General features: G+C 42.5%; 1 protein-coding gene across 8 annotated transcripts in view; it reads right to left on the bottom strand.

Moving 5' to 3' along the window:
* Positions 1 to 23226, bottom strand: part of B3GNT2 (UDP-GlcNAc:betaGal beta-1,3-N-acetylglucosaminyltransferase 2) — a 74101-nt gene that overhangs the window by 4990 nt on the left and 45885 nt on the right. Inside the window, exon 1 of one of the 8 annotated variants that reach the window (XM_061559133.1) lies at positions 22460 to 22477. The exons of 6 other annotated variants lie outside the window; for them this stretch is intronic. The gene's annotated coding sequence lies outside the window, so the exon portion shown is untranslated. Of the gene's footprint in view, positions 1 to 3147; positions 3166 to 22459; positions 22478 to 23226 lie in introns of those variants that run through there. One more of the 8 variants, XM_061559132.1, reaches the window with a different exon arrangement.

Genomic DNA, 23226 nt, shown 5'->3' with positions numbered 1-23226 from the left:
AAAAATTTTTGTTCACATCTGCCATTTATTTTAATAAGATAAATACTTTTTCAAGTGTTCTTAAACAAATACTGTGTTACACTGCAGAATCGTGAGAGTTGGAGGCAGTATCTATTTGGGCCTTCATACAATTTTGAATTAACCATGGCTGATGTGGACTTAAATGACGTCAAGTTACTTTTCACTTAATTAAACAAAACACTGTAGGAGGCACAAAATTGTTCTAATAACTCACAAAGACTTTTTAATGCTCTTTGTGTAGAGATGACGGTTAATCACGTATGGAGATTGATCTACCTACTTTTGTGGTGTCGCTTCATAAAGGCTAGAAAAGCGCTGGTGGAAGTGACAAAATGACCCTGCCAAGTTAGATATCGCTAAAAAAAAGCCAGACGTGAAGCAATCGAAAATAATGGACTCACTGGAGCCGAAAGAAGAACATTTGTTGTATTCCAAAACAAAATTAATGGATGCTGACATTTCCTGTAGTTTGCCAAATACTTCAGAAGTGAGGCATTGCTGGCTGCTACTGGCACTGCTGCACTCGTCTGCCATCAAATATTTATTAGAAGTTTTTTTTTTAAAGCCCTCTCAACTACACGTCACACTGGCCTTTTTCAGTCACGAGGGTGGAGAAAAACAACTCTGCAGCTGACAGACCCCCATTAAAAGAACAGTCAACAGGCAGAGAGGCATGTGCCACGTCATCTGGATTAGGGTTCGAATGTCACACGATCATCATTGGGATCAGTTTCATTTGGATTAGTTTAACAAACGGATGAGACGAGAACACATTTTTGTTCCCACATTTACGCCAATGTTTGCAACCTTCCAACAAAACCTTTTAAATGTGTGGGGCGCCACGGTGGCGAGATATCAACTACCTCGCCTGGCGAGCCCTTGGTCACTGCATCGTGCGCTCTCAGATGCACTTCTGCGGCCGTCTGATATGCTCTTCCTTTCGATATTAGGAAGCCACTGGAGCTATGCACTTTTAAATCTAGATTGAAACTAATTTCTTTATAACTGCTTATTGTTTAGTTTGTTGTCCTTCCCCTGCACCACCAATTAGCACAGTTGGCTACGTACGGTGTGAAAGAAGTTCAACATACAGGTCGTGGGTTCAATCCCGACCCTGACGTCTGTATATTTGCATGTTCTCCCGGTGATTGCGTGGACTCTTATCGGGTCCTCCGGTTTTTCCCTCCACAGTTAAAAACACTCGTTTATAGCATTCTGCTGCTAGAAATTTCCACATGATAGGGCACTTCCGTTGAGCCGTCATTTGTGGCCAGGTCACGTCTGAAAAAGAGCTGCAGAGCTCAGTGGGCCTTACCTGGTAAAATAAAAAATAGTTTAGTTTAAATATTTGATCATTGGTCACGATTCAGGATCAATGATTTGATTCAATCACGCATTTTTGTTCGACATTTTTTGTATGCGCCATTAGCCTAATTGAGGACGTAATAGCACATAATTAACATAATTCCGAACTAATTATCATACACACACTTCAATACATAAAACGCTAGGTGTAGGACTTCGTTTTAAATTAAGGATCCATGCATCACTGCGTGCATCGTCCCGCACCTCTGATGAGCACGGTTGGCTACGTACAGTGCGAAAGACATACCAACATACAGACATATGTGCTCAGCACCAACCGTGTGTCATGGCCACATGTTTCTCTTGAACACAAAGCATTTTGCCATAACATACGTAAGAGAAATTATACAAAATATCATTGTTTAACCTCAAAAGACTTATTCAAACTACTCTTTAAAATATAACCATTTGAACCTACTTGTTTGGCACACTTTGTTCTTTTTTTAAAAAGCCCTGTGTATCCACTAAACAGGATTACAGATCTCATTCATGTAGCTTCTGTAAGTAAGCATGGGTTTCCTGGGTATCCTATGTTTATAACAATGTTGTCAAGTGCACAAACTCATTTATGTATTCAGTGTCTGTAGCCAAGATGCTCAAGAACAAATAAACATTCGCAGAGGTGAATACTTGGCATTTGGTATCTATACAAAACTTCCTTCTACAAATGGTAACCACAGAAATTCCATACTAATAATGTCTGCACACGCGTACAAACAGTCAGGTTTACTGATGACCGATGCACTCACCGATTCACTCCTGTCTGTCACTCACTCATTCACCAAACGATCTGCTCCATTGACACTTTCTTATTTCCTATGAACTTCCACTCATTGATTCCTCCACTCGTATTAAAGAACGTCTCGTCTCATCCACACTGCGTTCAACCACTGCAGGTCACAAACACTTCTCTCCCGGCTTCTTCCCTTCCCTTCCCTCGGATTGCTCAGCTTTGAAATTCCCCCCAATACCTCTTCCATCAAGTTTTTATAACTTTGCTCAATTTTTTTTATCAACTCATCAATTATACCTTCGATCGTGCTGTTCGTTGCTGGTCGATTTGTATTTTGGGCCTGTGCTTAGCAAATGTGACAACAAATGAACATTACACCTATCTGGAACAATACCGATCTGAAACATGCTCATCGCTATAACACAGTGTATTGGCCAAAGCGGTATCGCAGTCTGCATGAACCTAAGTTCGATATCTGACCATGGCATAGACACCAATGACAAGCGATATCTTAAATGGCCCTAGGCCACCATGCAGGGGTCAAACAAAGACAAAGATCCCCCATATAGCCTTAAACAGACTGTTTGGGGCAAATGCTGTTAGCGAGCACCTATGAAAGCCGGAACGGTACACAATGGGTTGGTGGGTGGCCAGCACCACGTCCGTCCACCTTTGTCTCCCAATTAGCAATGCTTACACACCACACAGAGGTACTCATTTGAGGCCGAATCGACCAAGCGAAGGCCCAATACCTGTTCAGATAATCGTCACAGGTGGTGACCGAGGGCGACAATCAAACTCGAGTCGCTGGGTTCGTAGCGAGGCACACAACCGATATATTACCGCTCAGACAACCCCTATCACGAACATGTCGTGGCAAGGCCTTGATAATCACCGTAAATTACGATCATCATTATACACACGTTAGGTGCACGACCCAGTCAGTCTAAAGTCAGACGCACTAATGACAGCTGTAAAGCAACAAAGCGTACCATGTACATACTTGCAAGCGGCACTCATGAACTAACCCGTGGGTGGAATCCTTGTCGTCTATTTCACGGCGAGACTGCGCTGGCCCATATGGTGCCAGCTCGTTGCAGCGAACCGCGTAAATAAGTGCCACCTAACGCCGAGCCCCTCCCTCTCTGCCACTTGAATTGCATTACGAAACGAGTCGCCTGCAACCGACGACACAACGTACGTCTTCAACCTCCAAAGAAAATAAGAAATTCACGTTAGACCCTAAATTACCGATGTTGTGTTTATGCACTTTAGTTCCCCCCCCCCCCCGATCCCGAGCAACGGACTTGTCCATTAGCACTACTTGAAATTATAAAACTTAATTGTAATACTAAGACTCTTTTACCAGCGAACGTTATCGTAGCCAACATCGGGGAGCAGCACAGTCCGGAATGAGATGTACAATGGGAACAGCACACATTTTCACAGCTCTTGGCGAGTCCACTGCTGGATGAAGGCCTCCTTATACCACGTTTGGCCCATACTTCACGTCACTGGTCAAGGCGGTTTGGTGAAGATGGTGATGGGCCAGGACCCATTTCAGTAATCCCTTGCCACTAACTTTGGCCGCGGACAGGGATTTAACTCAGGACCGATGTTTATACGCGGTAACAGTGCCTAGCGGCAGTGTGTCCACCACTTGTTGAAAAGCCTCATGGTTGGATCGCATCAGCCATCCTGGTTATTACTCTTGGTGCATTAACCATGAACATACCATGCACGGTCTGCTTTACAATGGACATAAAGAAAAATCCCATGATGTCATTCGAGTAGGCCATTGTGTGCCAGTGGCATGGTCAAGATTTTTAAAAATTAGGTGCAAATTACTCATTTGGAATCAAATCGTCATCGCAATAATCGCCCCTGACTGCAAAACTTGGCAGGACCCTCCTAAAAGACAGCCATGAGCCTCAGTGAGGCTCTTTCTTGGAAACCAAGCATCATGATAATAGTGTGTGCTAACTGGATGCACCACCACTCCACTCCCTTCAATTATCTAGTGCCATAATTATTTTGGTTACCTTTTACACGGTAGATGGCAACACGGATTTGGTCTGAAGCAGTGTAAGAATATTCCCTTGTATTGGTCGACTTTAATTTTTATTTTAAACGTGAGTTTTCCCGCACCGTGTACACTCAATTCAAGAAAATGTTACAAGAAAACATCTTTGCATGGAAAGACCATAACCAATATCTTATAACTGTACCATATTGAACTCTGGACACATTTGCTATCATTCAATGTGCGATAGGAAGTGTAACATTTCGTAAAATTACCTAACACGAAGGTCTTGGCAGCCAATGTTGTGATGCATAATAATTTTTTTGGGGGGTTACGCCACGTCGTTCATCAAATATGGTACAAATGGATGTCAATAGTGAAATGGGTATGTTTCGTATGGTGGCACAGTGTAGGTATGTGCCTAACTTATTTCAAGATGGCTGGCCAGCGTGGAAGAGTAGGCCAAATACCCTCGTGAAAGGGCTCTCTAAAGACCCCTCTAGTGGAGGCCCTTCTGCCAGCAGTGGCATGAGTAGGCAATTTGAGGGCTGCACATTTATCTTTAAATTTGCCAAATGTTCACACGACACGTTTCGAACACGACAATTACAACACCGCAACACATCTGCCAACACAATTCATGTTTTGCAATGTAAGCTTCTCTTCATTTCTTGTTTTCTTTACGTCCACTGGGAGTACATTTGTCTCGAAAAGGACAAATTCAAAGATCCGCCATGTGGCCTTTAACAGGTTGTTGGGGCAACATCTGTTAGTGAGCACCTAAGCAGGCCGGCACAGCACACGATGGGGTTGGTGGCCAACACCAAACCAAGCTTATGATTACACAGCACCAGGTACCCATTTGAGGTCAAGTTGACCTAGGGGAGGCCCAGGACTGGTTGAAATATTCGCCACCATTACCGGTTTTGTAGCACAAAACGCGAACAACTGAACCACTGCTACACACGCTCGTCTCTATGTGGACGCACACAAAGCAAAATAAAACAATAAATTCCTGCCATTCTCAATCCACTCATGGATGTTGGCCTCCCCATGTCATGCTGATCATTGGTGGTTTTTTTGTTCTCACCATACTTCACCACTCTGACCAACGTGGACAGAACCCGTTCTGATATCATTCATCGCCGATGTTAGCCGTGGTCAGGACTCAAACGCTGGCCGCCAAGTTCACAGAGTAATGAGCATTTATTGATTTTCTGAGTCACCCATTTGTACTAATTTTATTTCTCGTTTGATTGTGTCCCTCATCATTACGATACATGGCCTTCGTGCCATGTATCGTAATGGACTATTACAAATCACGTAATAATGAGAGACGGAGGCAGCTTTTGGCAGCTTTCATCCAGCAGATGATTGATCGTGGCCGATAGCAATGATGATGATTTTGGGGCAAAGAATGTGAGCGATGGCAAAGGGAATTCTGACTGAGCCTTTTCCCCTACAGCAGCAGACTGGGCACCCATCCATTTGTCTGGCTTCTCCACACGGTGGCACGGAGCAGCCATGTCAAAAGTCACAGTCAGCACTCCAGTTTAGGGTTTGGGTCATGGATTAAATTTACCCTCTTGTCTTGACACTATGAGAGTAAAATGCATTTTCAGTGGGGTCAAATGCAACAATTACCTTGAAGTCATTAATAATTTCAATAAATACCCCATACAGAGCCAAACATTTTCGATGAATCATTGCAAATTGACTCATAACAATCACATTTTTCATTGTACAATGACTTGCAGAAATTATGGGGTACGCATTGACTACAGCCTTGCAAATTAACTGCGATTTTACGTTGAACTCGGGCAACATACAAACTCAAGATGTCGAGCAAAATTGCCGTGCATATTATCCCGCAATAATTGTAAATGTGGTGTGTACCTGGTATTTTTTTTATAGGCCATCTGGAGCACTCGGTCACTATTTCAATGCTCACAAATCAATCTAGAAGTTGAACAGATGAGCCCTGAGGAGCTCATGGGGGAAAAAAAATCAATTTTTGAAAAAAATGTGCTAAGCAGCTCCAAATTCCATTTTATTTGCTAATGAACATAACTAACTTAAATTTCGATTTAAAGCTTTCGTGACTGCAGGGATTCATCTTCTTGGTTCTTTCGGTAAAGTCACGTGACTTTACCAAAAGAACCAAGAAGATAACTAACTTAGTTATATTTACATCATTTTCTCGATAGTCACGAACTTGCTATCCACAAATCGCATCTGGAACTCTACACGGCTACATCAAGGAAATGTGATGCGAGATAAAGTGATAGGATAAAAGATAGGTTTTGTATGCCAATATCATTATCTGCAAAATGTACTATTCAAGAGCATCTCCGGAACATATCCCTCGTGAATAACGAGGGATATACTTTACCTCCGATATCGAAAAGTAAGGTAAAAAGAAACCTCATACAAAACGAAGCGAGTTCGTTTTACCAAGACCCGTTACTTGCGCTTGGACAAAAATTACTGCAGTTGACGCAGTGTTGGATTAAGCGTGTCTGCATTTCCGGGGTTTTGCAGTAACCATGCTTGGAAAAACTATGTTTAATTTCCATTCTTATATGAAGTAGGCTTTAACAACTGATCTTACATTAAGTTTGATCGTGTAGGTATCAGAAATGAGTTGAAAACTAATTTATTACGAATTTATTGTTGTGCTTAGTTTGTGGTCCTTCCCCCGCACCTCCCATTAGCACGGTTGGCTACGTACGGTGCAAAAGAAGTTCAACGAAGTTCAACATTCATACTGCAAATGTTTCGACCATGCCCTCCACCAGCCCACAGAGCCAATCAAAGAAAGTTGTGACGTAGGCAAATGTGCCAATTGAACAATTGTAAAAATTGTGCTTGCTTTTCAACATTATGGTTTTCTCAAAAACCAATTCAAATGGCAGATTTGCCCACAAGACAAATTGATTAGCTCTGGATGATGGCAGAGGGTATGGTTGAAAATTGGCACTGTAACTATATCTAACCCAATATAAATGTATTATGAATCATAGTTTTGCCTGCTCGTTCATGCCTAATGTGATCATGCCGGTTCTATTATTATCATCTGCTCCTGTCTTGCGACACAAATGACGTGATTTTAGGCAAAAGAAACAGATTATTCCTAGTCTTCATCCCCGTTCTACATAAACACACTTGGAGTATCGCCCAATTAGTTTCATGCGGGCCTTCCATTACCCTCGACAGTGTCTATTCCACTGCAAAGCACCGGGCGGCAGCATGGTGCAGAGGTAACAATCATGGCCTCAACGCAAGAAGGTGCCTTGGGTTCAATTGCCAACTCGGGCAGCCCTTTCTGTGTGGATGTTGTCACCCTTTATCTGCACGGGTTTTTCCCCATTTGCTTAAAAGAAAAAGTACAATATACAGTGACTGGTATTGGTCAAGGATCCCAATGCTGCAAAATTGCCAGCAAATGACTGAATTGGGATTACGCACATCACCATCGCCCCCGACTGTAAAAGCCTGGCAGGACATTCCTGAAAACGAATATTGGGATGCGGCGATGCTCTCCTGGATAAACAGGCATACTCATCCATAAAGGTTTTTGGGTTAGATCGCGTTAACATATATACTTGTATTGGTCGCACAAGCCTACATGTTAAACAAGCGCACTCAGAAAAAAAATATTAATCCCACAGTAAAACTAGGGTAATTACAAAAATACACTGCCTTTAATGCTTTAGGGTAGCGATTTTACCAAGAACCGATTCTTGGTTTTTAACCCTCTCATGAATAAATGATTGAAGCAAAACCAAGCATTTGCTTTGGTTTAGTATACATTTAGAAGTCAATGAAACCCCCCAAATGTGTTGAACATTTATCATACAAATTCAGCACAGTGATTTAAGTCCTGGCAGTCCACCACGGTAGACATGTGAGAGGATGACTATAGCGGTGAATGCAAGCACCTGTGGCAGATGGGGTCACGAGAACCCACATGCAAAATAAACAAACCCAAAAAAGACATCGATTCTTAAGCAATACTGTGCACGTATCGGAAGCTGAGGAATCAACATTGTGAATCAGTGCATCGTTGCACCTATACACGCCGCGCGCCACTATATATAGTCTAGACATGGGACACTGCAGTGCAGTATGTAGATAAAGTGCTTGAGTTGAAGTGTTTAAAAGCCTCAAAGTCTCTATAGTCGGCGTGAGTGCCATGGGCTCCATTTTACGCTGCCAGTAAACATGTTCTTTAAAAACAAGTTAACTTCATTTATACGCCACTATCAGCCACAAAACACCAATGTTCCCATTCTATAAATAGTCATAGTGTCCAAGGGTCAAACCGTATACTCAACCCCACTTAAAATTACCTGTCAAGTTATCGGACTCCCCTTGAAATGCCACATGCATTTTGTTACTTTCTTTATGCTATCTCAAAGTAGTTCCATTTTTGTAAATGGTTTGTATTAGTTCCACTGTAAGAGCTTGAACGACTGCATAATTTTTTCCAGAGAGTGAAATACCCTTGGATAGTCCAAAAATCGTGTCTGCAGTGTGCACGTTGTCAATTATGTTCACCACAGGAGCAGCAATAAAATACACCCATGGGCAGATGCTGGACAGATTGTTGTGTCGAGGGACTGCGAGATAAGGCAACGGACTTGGTGAGGGTGGCCTTCAATCGGAATTGACTGACCAGGGCTGATCGACATAACAATGCCTAAATAAAAAGGTGGCAGTAATATTTTTAAAAGAACCAACTTCCTTGTGATTGTGGTTACAAAAAATTACGAATAAAAAATGCACTTTTAAATGAATACCGCTGCCACTTGTTCCTCTCCGCACTAAACAGTAATAAGTCACTCAAATAGACACGACGTTTCAAAATCCCTTCCGTCAGCAACATTGGCAGGAACTCATTCTCACCAATATTCAAATGAGACAGTCGTGACGGCAGCTAAATAATTAATCATCTGCGCCTTCAGTCAGAGAAGTTATCTGCATACCACTGGGGGTGGAGTGGCTATAGGGTGGTTAGCATGCTGCACTAGGAACCAGGCGACACGAGTTCGGCTCCCGGCCACGGCTAACATCAGTGGCAAGTGATTGCGAGAAACGGTGCGGTCTTCACCCACTCCCGCTGCCTTCACCAACACATCCTGACGACGGCTGTGTGGAAACCTCACGTCATCAACACGCATTTACTCTCTCTCGCTTTCAGGTCCTCTGAATTAGCGTACATGTATCTTTCCCCTTGGCCTGTGATATTCTTGATGTAGTGTACACTGCCTGTAGAAATGAGCTTTGTTGAAGAACTAAACCGGGCATTGTTATGGTGGCAGTTTTTTTGTGACCCTGCCATAGTGGCATGGGAGGGGAGGCCACCATGCATTGGTGGACTGAGAATGGCTGGAAATTATATGATTGTTATTTTAAACTCCACTAACCTGTCGGGTATGCTCATGGCAGGAACAAGACGATGGGGCACGTTTCTACTTTGTTTAGGATACCTACAGAGCATGTTATTCAGCCAAATATCAACCAACTTCTGCAAAACGTTTGCCTCCGAAAGTACTGTTGAAATTAATACTGTACCTTTATCCAGCAATGGATTGACGAATATGATACAAGTATTACACGATTTTTTAGTAGTGTATAAACTACCTGTTAATGCCACATTCGTTTATTGAAATGTGACTTTGCTCACTCTTTTTCGTGATAACCATATATCCTTGTTCAATTTACCATAATGAACACAGCTTTATTTTACGATGATCATGTATTGGTGATAATTGTAATCCAAAAAATGACTGAGTGAAACAAAGCATATTTTGACAAAAAGAGGAAACTCATGCAATGTATATGAGCGAATAGGATTCATTCTGAGTGTTGTTGCTGCTACCAATGTATGCTTCTTCCAGCGCCAGAGCACACAGGTAAGTGTTGTCTGTGCTCAAGTATTCGGAGCAGCCTTTAAGCCCACCATTTTTGCTGGTAATGGCTCATCGAAATAAGAGCTATAAACACTGCAATTGGAGACAAAACACACAAAGACAAACAATACCCGAGCATTAAAGCGATCTTCCATCAGACCAAGGGTAATGACTTAATATTCTTAAAATATGTAAAAAAAACAGGATTTTTTATTTCTTCAATCTGGCTGTTTTTAAATTCTTCTAATATTATTACCTTTCTGACATTTATATCAGGGGTGAGTCACAACATCAAACTTAATTCTTTCCAGGGTGTTACTGCACAGGAATTTATCATACGATTTGTTTTCAGTAATGAACCACTTTTAAAAGGTAAAGATACCATTCTAAGGTAAACATCACATCACCCCAATGAGAGGCTGGCAAACGTTTTACAAACGTTCAGGGACAAATTCCTGGCCAGCTAAGGCCCCTGCTGTAACATTTATTCATGAAAGCACCGAGAGATACACGCTTGGAATTACACAGAGAGACCGGGAAGACATTGGGACAAGCCATCAGAGAACATACACAAGTTAGCGACGTCGGAAAGTAATTGGGCTTGCGCAAGTCGCAAATAAGGTAACACTGTGTGGCCGGTGGTCGAGGCAAATGAGTGGGGAAGTGCAGGGAAGAACAGGCCGAAGATTAACCACCACCACCACAGAGATTGAGGGATGAGTTCACCTCATGTGCAGAGGTGAATTGGATTGCGGCATTGTAGGACGACGGATGGAAATTGCATGGGAGGGGGGGCTTCATCCAGCGTTTATGATTATGAAGATACAATAATATAATACTGTAGTGTATATATTATGGGATGAAGGGCCATGGCCCAAAACGTCGCCGATTATATAGCTGTGCGAGTTTTTTTTTATTTGCAATTGTGCACCAGTGCTAACGCAGTATTATCAAATAACTCGTTTAGTGTTAGACGTGTTTGGATTTAGTCTCACTTCCTCATGAACACCTGAACATTTCTGAAACATTGTGCAATGTGTGATTGTACTGTATTAAGAGACATGTGAAATAAGAAAAATCTGTGTTCATTTTGAGAAAACTGAGCAACGATAAATGATCACCAGAAAGAAACGGTGAGCAAAGTCACATTCCACTCACACAGAACGCATTAAACGTGACAGGACACAGTAAATATTTGAATCTTCTTGTAACGCTTATATGATTATATTTTAAACACATTTAAGCCCTTTATCAACCCATTGCTCAATAAAGGTCTAACCACACCGCATTAATTACTGAGGTTGTTTCACCATATTTCACCACTCTGTTCAATGTGTTGGTGAAAAGAGGGAGTGGGGAAGTCAGAAGTAGAATGGATTCAGATACCACGCACGTTACCTTTATTTATTTGATGCAGAACAGCTGTACAATTGCATTAACCCAATGCATGAAGATATATGACACATTTAACACGTAGGCTTTTGCGACCAATATTATTGATAATCAAGGTTTTTGGCGAACACATTTTTATTAACGTGATCTTACCCAAAAACATTTATTCTGACTTTAACCCGTGTTGGAGACCGACACGCGCAGCACAAACCAACCATTTAAACGTTAAATTGAAAAGCAAGGCCATGGAGTTTATGAGTGGTCGTGAAGGGGATCTCCATTCTCGGCATGCCAACTTGTCGCCATCGCGGCCACGTGGTATTTTTTGTAATGGCACGCGACACGCCAGGGTGCCCACGTGAGCCGCGAGAGGCATCGTAAAAGGCGGTTTTTGTTTTCGCAAGCGGGAATTCCGGAACCCAAATGAAAGCGCCCGTTTAACAATCTTGGCCAAGATGTGCATCAGCATTATCATCGTCCGTAAATGTGCCATAAAATAGAGGGAGACCATTGTACAGGGATGAAATGTAAAATACAAGTACCACAATTATGTATTCAATAGGAGCGCAAGCAACATAACCATTGTTTCCAGGTGGGTGTGGGGCCCTCTGGGAACGATGTGGTGCTGGGATCAATTTTAAAAGAACGATGTTTACCTTTGACCTGCATTGTGAAGCGAAGAGATTCTCTCTTACGTTGCCTATGCAACAGCAAAGCAAAAAAAGACCTGCTTTCATTAAATTCCTTTATTTGGTCAAATCTTATTATTATACCTGCCCGAAAAGTCATCTGCGCAACTTCATACGATCCACCACACGATATAGATGTAGCTTTAATCAGTAATTGGTGGGAAAATATAAGCTCAAATCTGTGTCCATCACACTCAAAGGTCCCGGTTTCTGACAGTTATGATTATAAAAAAAATGTGCTTTTCCTTCCACTATTTTTGTTCGAAAAAAAAGTTTTTTTTTTTTAAATCAAAGTTATTTTTCTCGCTTTTCGACTGCTTTTCCCTATTCATGTAACGTGTAAAGCGCGATACAAACTCGCTGTTTGTATCGGACCCCATGGTCACCAAGATTGTAACTAACATCCCCACTGTGGAAAATCTGTAGCGTTGTAGGATACCCATGAAATAGTGCCCAAGAGCTACTTGGGTCCTGCCGAAACAAATAAATCTTACCCATGTCATTTGCTTGAGTGAGTCACTCTGTCTGGCTATACTTTTAACATGTATCTTGGTACCTTTTATCCACATCTAATATTTGTAAGGCTTTTACGTTTTTGCACAAACTTTTTTTTTTTAACAAAGTTTGCATGTACGAGTCACCCAGAACGGCTGCTTTCTTCCACTTAAGTGAAGTTCATCCAGTTCCGTGTATTACTCCACACTTTATCCGGTCGGATAATAGGTCTAGAATGCAGAGATAATAAACACAGATAATGCAACCTGCCATAGCACACCTCCCCTCACCCCAAACATCAACTCGGATAGAATTCTTATCAAAGTACATTTACTGTACCGTAACGGATTTCGACCCCTCGTCCAGAACATGCCAAGAGTGTAAAAGTACTTTACTGTATATGCCACCAGAGCCGGATTAAGGCACGGGTTTTAGGGGCTGCAGCCCAGGGGCCTCCGCCAGCCGGAGGGCCTTCAGAGATTGAAGTGAAAAGTTATTTCATTTGTGAATGCTGAATTTTATTTGTTGTTAGCCTTGTACAAACACTTTATATTTTTCTTTAACTTTTTTTCCCTTTTGAAAATATTACTGAGGGGGCCTCACAGTACCTGTCGCCCAGGGGCCTACACAATCTTAATCTGGCCCTGTATGCCACCATGGCTTCAGATGCTCATCACCATCGGTTTGTTTTCGTCCAACAGAGGGGGGCTCGTTGTTTAAACCGTTTTAGGTATTTTTTTCAGGCAATCCCAGCACCCCCCCCCCCCCAAGATTTGACCCCGAAATGACACGTGTCGCAGATGCCGCATGAAGTCGAGCTGGGCTTCCGCAGCTCTGCTCCAGCCGACAGCGACAGAGCCAAGCGGAGAGGCCCCCCACTGCCTTTAGGCGTTGTGAGGAGGAGGAGGGGGGGTCACCACCGTTGGCAAAAACAATGAGCACCGGTTGCCAACTCGCCCATGCGTACACCCCCAGTGTGTTATGGTACAAATCACCCAGACACGCCGCTGGTAGGCAACAGGTGGCACGGTGAAGACAAAGTCTGGGGGGGGGGGGGGGGGGGGGTTGGCAACAGGGTAAAGGTGGGGGGCAGAAGTAAACTGGGGACCAGGGCACACAAACAGTGTTACAAAACAAAGCCTTTGAAACATTTTCATATAAATACCCAGAAGCCATACAGTGTATTTTCTTCTTCTTCTCAAAACGGTCATTGAAATTCCAAACAAGCCAACTATTTTTCAGTTTTAATCCAGGTTTAAAAGAGGTGGCGTTTCGCTGAGAAGAATTTCTCAAGTTCCATCAAGGGCAGCCAGCATTGTAACCACGTCCTGTTAATAAGGGCTTTTATGGCAGCATAAAAGCACGAGACAAACACTTCAGCGTTGGGAGATATTCTATGCAAATTCACACGTTCAGAACCCACACCTTGTGACGGTACCCCACTGTTATATGTCTATCAAACGAGCACTTGCAATAAGACGAAACCGTGCTGCCAGAGTGCGAGGCAGGGCAACCGCATCACTGTACAGTATTTCCAAGTCCAAATACTGCACGGTATAATAATGCAGACATGTTAAGCCCGAGGCACCCCAAGGTTTTTTCCTTGAATAAAAAAAACCCATTATAATTAATGGTCTGCCTGTGTGAGTGTTATTTGCGAAACTCAAACAGAGCGCCGAAGAGGTTGGGCCAGTGCACAAACACCTCGAAGCCCAACTACACAATGAGTACACATCCCCTAACGTCTATAAAGGGAACCCATACAGCACAACCGTGAGAAAAAGAAAAATAAACCTATGCAGTTGTACTTAAAATATTGGCAAGCAGGAACACACAGCACCTAAATCTGTCTGCGCCTTTGGTTATTGTTCAGCGATTCTGTGTGCCACGTGTCCTGGCACAAAGCCACCGCACGAAGCCACCTTTTCAAATAGAATTCGTATCCAAATACTTGATGTTGGCCAGACCCACCCAATACAGCACTGTATCTCAAGATTGGCAGGACATTGCCAATGCAGACGCCATAATTCAATTACTCTATTGTATTTCAGAGTGCAACCTCCCGAACAGCACTTAGCCCTCCAATTGCCCGTCACTGGCAAGAACAGCGCCATGGAATCCTCAATCTGATCAAATTAATAACGATTCAATGCCAAGTCAGTCGACAGTGGCTCAAACTACAGCACTGTACAGTACAGTAATTTAACCCTAATTGATACCAAGAGTGAATTAATATGCCATATTGCATTCACTGCTTTTTGTTGTTCCATTAGTTGGAGGGGTTTTTTTTCTCTTGTGAGTTTTCTAATTGTATGTACCGCAAACGTTTGTTTGCGGTACGATGTCCGGCGTTTCGTTTCACATGGCGGGAGATGCTTCAACTCAATAGGTAAAAAAGCTTTCGGCATGTAGGGCGAACCGTCAGACATCGTGCCGAACAACAACAAGTGGACATCTACACGGCATAATCGCGAAAAACCCACGAACTGCGTGCGCTCTTATGCCTATTTTTTTTGTTACACGAAATATTTAATCCCGATGTTAGCTGGCACTGTAAATGTATAGATCTATTAGGGGACCCGAGGCCAAATAAAAAATCCGATCAGGTTTTTCTCGATTGTTTTATCATGAAGGGTGTGAGAACTTTCTTGAATATAAATCTACGCAAATCAGGAAGTCACACCGAGTAACCTCCTCCCATGCCTCAGCCCCTACCGCAAGCACCATCAGTCAAGCACATTGTCATGCAGAGGCCAAGCTGACTTTCTAAGTAAACACATAGTATATACACCGTCATGTTTAATATGTTTCTAAACATGGAGGGTAAGACCTAAGGACCTGGCGAAAAATCCACATGACCACGGGGAGAGAGAGAACATGCAAATTCGAAATATCCAGGCATTGTCATGGTTGGGATCAAACCCACCACCTCCTTCATATCAGGCGAGGGACATGACATCTCGCCACTGTGCCACGCCATAGTTACAGCACCACCATCTGCAGTCAATAAATTAGCGTATTGTAAGAAAAAAACTGTTTTGGTTTCCAGTTCCAATGGGTAACTTTTTAATTCAACCTCGCTCATAATTTGCGTTCACATCTAACGAAACTCACCGATAAGAACACAAACACACTAACAGATCCACACAAACGAGCCATTCTCCAGATGACGTCAATTGCGAGAGGAACCCATGGGGAACGTACACAGTAACCTACACCACGGAAATAGGAATTAGAGCAAATTTTAAATGATTACAGAGCTGCAGAGTTACATTGGGAGGAGGAGGAGGGGGGCAAAGACGAACAAGCCAGCGGCTGTCGTGTACACAAAGCATTATCTGTCCAAGGACCTCAATTGGGAGCTTTAGTTCCTTCACCACAACACGAAAACGAAACAGCATTTACATTTCTCCATCCAAAAACCTCCGCACAAAGACTCACCACAGCGCTCTGCGCCACACAACTTGACGCAGCCGTTCTCTTACTGGCTGACGTTGTCCTTCTGCAACACGAAGCCACATTTTCCATTGCAGCCGAGTGTTTGGTTCGTGTGTCTCGATGCGATTTCTTTTGATTGCAAAACGGGCACGAAACAGTTTAACCTTGTGGAACTTAGCACGGCAGCCTCGAATTAACAACGACGACGCATTGCCTTCGGTTATGCAAGGGCAGCTGGGATGTCGGGATGGAGCGGGGGGGTACATCTATGAATCGGAGCACTATTCACAAAACCCCACGTTTTATTTTGCGGATAAAGGGGGTAAATTCACCACGAGTAATAGGATCCGAGAAGGTTTCCCTCCACATCACCACGGATAAGAGGGGTTCCACTGTTCTGTATATGGTTCTAAATGTACGGGCTGGGTTTTTTGTTTATTTTAAGCATGTGGGCACATCCAATGAGAGGTTTTTTTCTTTAAAAATCCCATCAATGTCAGTAACAAAAACAGTACTACAGTACACGCACCCACATTTGCACTTACACCAACTCATATCTAATCAGTTACACACCCTCGAAGACTGCCATACGTAGGTGGAAGATTAATTGATGAGGCTCGGTTGTTTCATTGTTTGAATTCATTAACCGTACAACCAATTAACGCATTTACCCTCAGACCTTCATTGACCACTGGTGATGAATGCCACCATTACAATGAAATATTTACGTTTACACATCTCTTGCCACTCAGTTCTGCAGTATATTCCGACTGAGTGGCCCCATCAGCAGTGCGATGCCCATGGCATTATCCACCGCCAAGCCAGCACCCGTGGAGATAATGGATTTGAGTCCTGGGTTTGCATCCAACGGAGTAATACAAACCGAGGCCTGGCTTCCGGCGTATGCGCTCATTTTGGTTTATTACAGTTCTGAGAGCATAATTCATGTGTACATAGACAGCCAGAGTGTAAACCACTCGCATGTCAACTGTGTAAACGCTGGGAGCATAAGTGGCTTGAAAAAAAGAGGACTATGAATATTGATTACGAAATGTATTGACGATAAAGTAAATAATTAAACTCTACCCATTTTCGAACCACCAATGGACGAAGGCTTCTCCTCCCAAGCCATATCAGTTATGGGAGCAGGGCCAGTTCTAATATCACTCGTAACTGATGTCAGCTCTGACCGGGAATCAAACGCGGGTCACTAGGACCACAGCTCAGCACCGTAACTACTGTTTCTCTTCTGAATCCCCTGTATTAAAGACTATGGAATGGAAATTAGTGGAGGGATGAGTGCAGCAGTGATTTTCAAACGGGGAAATAATAAAACACAAGTATTTAGTAATGAGGAAAATCACTGAAGGCAACAGAGGGCTTAAAGGATCTGGGGGCAAGTTGGCACGGTCTGTTAAAAGTGCAGGCAAAATATTTGTTTACACTGCGTATATGCTTATTTGGGATTACGTGGTGCCACATTATGTTCTTGAATAACTCTTTATTAAAATTATGCTTATTTACCCCACTGAGTCTCATGACTCTTTATAAATGGAGTCCTGCCAAATTTTTACAGAATTTATGGAGAGATGGGGGGGGGGGGTGATTACGATTGATATTTGTATGCCATTGTAATAATTTGTAGGTCATTTTTTATTTGGACCGTGGCACTGGCAAACAATGGCCTACTCTTGCAAATGATGTCACGGGATCTTCAACGTCCATTGTGACCCGGACGACATGTTGTCCTGTCCAACAACACAGAAGTGGGAGTACCGGTCGTAGTGCCCGCACTTTACCCCACCACACATGCCGGTCGACTAACTGTGGTGAACTCATTTACACTGCTGGGTGGACAGAGGCATGCGGCGGGGGGGGGGGATGTCAAGTAACTTGCGCATTGATTCTACTGCCGTGCCGGATAATTGAATCGAACCCGGAGAACTCGTATTTTGCAAGTCCAATATTGCCAACCATTACACGACGTCAGCTCCCGAAACAAATGTCATGTGGTCACAGGATACCAAAACACATAGTTGGCAAATGAAATGTGTTCCTCATACGTCAGCTCTGGCCAGCAATATAAATATGGTAAAATTCAAACTAACAGCACTACACTATGTACTCCATGAACATTCCGTACCGTGTGGTAATCACACAGGTAAATAAGAACAGGTATAGAGACTAATGACCTGGCTGCCAGGGAATGTTATAACTTAGGGTATTGAACTCTGCACTCTGCCACACAAGTACACTGCAGACACTTTTTGTTCGCTTATATAAAATCGACAGATCTGTAGCTACAAACTTGTTTAAATACACAAACGATTCAATAGAGTACTGCACAGTAATAGCAAGTTTAGCCATTCCACCTGTGCTCGTTTAATGAGGTTTTTTTAGACACCTGCGAATACCTTGAAACTAAACACGAGCCTGAATATGCAGCCCACTCCTGCTCAAACTGCTACTTTACGTAAAGCGGACGTGCCAGGTTTGAACTGGTCATTTGGCACGTCATCCCCAAACTTTAAAGTCCACATGTAACCCACTCTACCTTTTTGTTAAGATCTCTCTCAGGCAAAAAAGTGACGTATTGTTTTTTATCGCAGTGGTTACACCCTTTGTCTTCTCGGCGTTATGTTTTTGGATATTGTTTCTAGTTCCTAGTTCTATTAAGATGAGGTTTGTATTCAAAGTAAAAACAAAAAGCGGGGTTTTCACGATTATTTTCTGAAATGAAGCACTTTACACTCCTCCTGCAAAAGAAAATCTACTCTGAAGATGCATGCAGATGAGACCAATGAAATAAGTTTAGCCATCAGTTTGAAAATGCTCAACACTCAACAGGCTGGCTGAAAGATGTGTTCACCTGCAGAGTATTTATGGTAGATAGTCATATCCACGACAAGAAACCAAGCGAACAACATATTTATGTGACCGGTAGTAAGGTTTTATAAATTACCTTACTACGTGACTTTACCAAAAGAACCAAGAATAAGTACCCACCATTAAAACTAAACACAGCATGTTTCATTATCTATCATTCATACCCTTTGCTCAGAAACGATAATCTCAATGGAATTCAGACGTGAGCTGGATTGTTGCTTTTCACCGACAGGTTTTTTTGGTTAGATCGAGGAAATATACAAATGTGTCGTTAAACCCGCCACCACCTGACACAGCTAATTAGTGAGGTTTTTCACGTAAACAGAACATGGCAATTCGTTACCAGGACAGCAAAGCCACAACATTTACAATCTGTCATTGCAAATGTTAAATACATGTATACTGTACAGCATGAGGGTGGGTAAGCTTTTAACCACCAATATCTTCTTTTTTTCACTTAGCAGTCATAGTTACATTAATACCTCTTTTAAATTGAAGCCGCTTCATGAATTATGCCGTCACTTTCTTTTGCAACAGTCCTTTAAAAATAAAAGTGGTCGCTCGTGTACACACTGTCGCTCGTCTACACACTGCCAAGTTTTCTATTTTCATGAATGCGATAAGCCAAGCCATAAGAGTTGGCCCACCACTGTGGCAATCTTTCATGGTTTAGACGCAGATATTTCACGTAAGGGTGTTAATTACAGTTATATAAAAAAGTTTCTTGATTTTTTTACAACAAAGGAAAGACTTATCTCAACAAGTCAATATCACGCTACCAAAACACAAGCAGCCAGATCTATAAATGAACAGCGGTAAACATAGCCTAAGAGTACTTGCTGTCGTTCGTGATGGTCTACAGTAGCATTTCATCATCATTGGTTGTGATGTATCCACCACTGCTGAAGGAATCTCCACGCTGTCATCAATCCTCACGGTCTAACGATGCAACAATTCATCTCATTCCTGCGCATGATCTGATCTCATTTGCTCCATCCCTGCAATGAATACTTTTCTCAGCCCAGTTCATTCCTTAAGCTGATACGCCATCGTTAAGTCTTGATGATCGGCCGTCATTCATCCTTTCTCGTGACGTGTCCTGTCCAAAACCCACTTAACTAGGTGTATTTTACACTATGGGGACCTCATTTGCCAGTAAAAATATGATAATTGGTTCTTTACCCTTCTATCTGGCAACAAAACTGACACCTTTTTGCAAGGAGTCATGTTTGCATAGACCGCAATACCTGCAGTCATAATACAAACAAAAGAACATAACTCTGATAATGTGCACTGTCCTTGAAGTTGATTGGTCCACACCCGAGACAGCTTTCCTTCGAGCCTAGTCTCATATGGGTTGGACCAGATGACGCCACCCAAACCTATTCACCCTTCTCACTCCACCGACCATAGCAAAACCCCTGCATCCTCTGGAGTACGTCACAATCTGCCGAGTGTACCTAGAACCAGAACTGTCCTGGCTGAGCGTTTATCCGTAGCTGCAGCGATCATGTGAAACTCTCTCCCACTGCGAAATTCACAGCAACCAAGCAACATTAGACATTGAAGCAGCAGCTCAAGCCTCTCAACCGCTGAGGCTGTCGCCTGTTAAGGTTCTCAGCCATTCAGCTGTTTGGTGTATGAGGAAATTTGAGCCCTGGCTCTGCCACCCCCAAGTTATCGATCGATCGAACAAAGCGTTTCAAAATGAGCAAAACATGCGCGCGTCATACATCGTGTTTATTATTCTTAAAAGTCAACACAATGACCCTAACGTGTGTTTAATTCACTGAGTCAGGTGCTCCTCTTCCAGTCTCTCTGTGCAATTCCAAGCACGCACCTCTACACGATTCTTTACACAAGCTTGAGCCTTTGTCGAGGCAGACAATACAATATACACTCATTAAAACATTATTCTTGAGACACATTGGCATGATGCTTTTCATTGTCAAGTTGAGTTGTCTAAAAAAAACACTCCCAACCTGCTCTTGCCCACCTCTATTTCATAATTTGTATATTATATTTCATCGCTAAAAACATCTGTGGCATTACTTTACTCAGTGAGGTAAATGAAAGAAAAGGTGAGAACTCCATTGTTGTGTATTTCTTTACGACATAGTAGTATTATCCAGTCCCATTGAGACATGGTAAAAATACAGTAATAAAAGATAAATAATAATTCTTATAAAAAATTCTAAATGGGTAGAGTGTTGTAGTGTCACAGTATATCAAACATATACATTAACCTCATCCTACTAAGAAATGAACATCTCTGCTTGCCTGTGAGCTCACACTCTTTGCAAAACATAACCAAACGATCCAAGTTCTATTTTCACTTTATAATTTTCATATTCACATCATTTATACCAAATTCTGTACGTGAAATAATGTATTCCCGTCGAGTTTTACTCACGTTTCCCTACCCCCAAATTAAATTGTACCACGATAGTTAATGCAAACAGACTGGCCACACATACATGCGAGTGTGCACGCACGTGTGTGTTCAGACCTCGGGTAGTACTTTGCAAGTACAACAAACGCAAAGTATACGTTGCACACTTCAGGTCAGTGTTCCTGCCCCTTGGCCAAATAATCCATTGGCTTGAGGCTTTGGGGGACAATATTAGGTCTTCCTTCTCATTTTTCATCTGGGACCAGACAAAAAGATTGAATGCAAATCACCCGTTGTCGCGACTGTGAAATGCGTGCGACGTGTTTCATTTCCACAAATGTGGAGCTGCTACGTTGTTACGGGGTGATAATAGAGGCCCAACGCTACCCGTGTTGTTTATATCACCCACTTTGCGTAAATTCCATCTATTAGTAGATTTTTTAAAGATATGTAAAAAAATATCTAATTTTCTGCACTCCAGTAGTTTTAGTTAATTCAGTGTCATTAAATCCCAGGACATCGAGAATTCCTTTGTTTGGCCATATGTAATATTGTACTGCATTGCAAAAGGCAGGGTACAGGGGTATACAAATTTGTTCTCGTTTGGTTTAATTGGACATGTATTGATAATCTATGTGCACCGATACACTGCACATATATACACATGTTGACACTGTGGTATAGATCTGTAATCCAATGCGTTGGCGGCAAAGGTCGATGGATCACAGATTTGTGCCACTCCCAAATGCACTTGGACTGACTGCGAGGTGGCCACGGTATTGCAGAAGCTACTCATGCAGACATTTCAGTGTTACCCCTTCATATGCAATGGGTTTTCTCTGAGCATTCCAGTTATCTAGAAAACCAATCCTGTAATGAAGCTGGCGAAACATCTCAATACATCATTCCTGTCCTGAAAATTATTATTTTGCAAGCAGTGAGGCAGGTTTTAATGAATAAATGTATAAATAAATGCAATCGATCCAAGATTTATAACGTGCCATATTTTGCAAAAAGGCTGAGACAGAAGCACGGGTGGCACGGAGAAAATTAAATAAATAAAACAAATACCAATAAAGTCAACTACACGTGAGGAGAAAATGAATTTACCTCGTCTGGTCTTAAATTCACCGATGGTCACAACTGACCAGACTTCAGTAGGCAGACTGCTCTAGACCAACGGGCCTACAGATGAGAAGCTCAGTTCTGCTGTCTAAAGTCGAGTGGATTGCACACACAACAACAGCAGCAGGTCCATACCAGATGAACATAGGTTTTGTAATGGTACAAATGGGTGGATGGCATTGCTCTGGTCGATTGAAAGGTTGTCCTTTGCCATAAAAGAGAGTACTGCAACCTTGAACAGAACTCTTATGCACTGGTAACCAGTGCAGCTCCTTCACAAGGTTTGCAGAGCTTGCGAGAGAGATGGGGCCAGACAAACGGCTCTGGCGAGGGAGTTTTGGAGACATCTTCTTGGTTCATTTCGGTAAAGTCACGTTAGAAGGGAAATAATAAAATAATAAAAATAAAACAGAATAAAATCAAATTCTCACGACTGTTTCGGCCACAACGCAAGCAGCCGTCTGACGCTGTCTTTCCGACAGCCCTGTTCTTCACCTGAGGACGGCTGCTTGCGTTGTGGCCGAAACGTCGTGAAAATTGTATTTTATTATGTTTAATTTTTATTATTTTATTATTTCCCTTCTACGTGTCTTTACCGAAAGAACCAAGAAGATGAATCCCTGCAGTCACGAAAGCTTTAAATCGAAAAGTTTTGGAGACGTTTGCCGAGACCACCGTTTATTCCGTAGAGCAGAGTTGCCATAGTCAAGGCGTGTGGTAACTCGACTACATGCGACGTTATTTGCAATATC

The sequence above is a fragment of the Lethenteron reissneri genome, chromosome 25 (assembly GCF_015708825.2).
Source record: "Lethenteron reissneri isolate LAM-NWPU_2019-01 chromosome 25, ASM1570882v1, whole genome shotgun sequence".
NCBI classification, from domain to species: domain Eukaryota; kingdom Metazoa; phylum Chordata; class Hyperoartia; order Petromyzontiformes; family Petromyzontidae; genus Lethenteron; species Lethenteron reissneri.
This window is presented reverse-complemented; position numbering and strand designations above follow the sequence as displayed.